General features: G+C 28.6%; 1 protein-coding gene across 1 annotated transcript in view; it reads right to left on the minus strand.

Moving 5' to 3' along the window:
- LOC119592119 (myotubularin-related protein 8-like) overlaps positions 1–290 on the minus strand; it is a 99,568-nt gene that overhangs the window by 12,708 nt on the left and 86,570 nt on the right. The window lies entirely within an intron of this gene.

Below are 290 nucleotides of genomic sequence, written 5' to 3' on the forward strand. Positions count from 1 at the left end.
TCAGACAGACTGAAATGTCATTTAGAAAGACAGAGAGGAATAAAAAGAAATATGATTATGTTACCTGTAGTATATATGCTATCAAAATAATATCAGTTTAATATAAGAGTAAAAAAAATATATCAATAAACTTATAAATAAACTATTAATACTAATTCATGTAGGATTTTGGAGGCCAAAAATAACAACATGAATATGCAGGTCAAGTGCATGTTTGCCTTTAATTAATAGCCATTTGTATAAACCTCTTTCACTGAATGTACATTGGCGGATGCGATATCAAGCAAACG

This window comes from Penaeus monodon, chromosome 29, assembly GCF_015228065.2.
Source record: "Penaeus monodon isolate SGIC_2016 chromosome 29, NSTDA_Pmon_1, whole genome shotgun sequence".
Lineage (NCBI taxonomy): Eukaryota > Metazoa > Arthropoda > Malacostraca > Decapoda > Penaeidae > Penaeus > Penaeus monodon.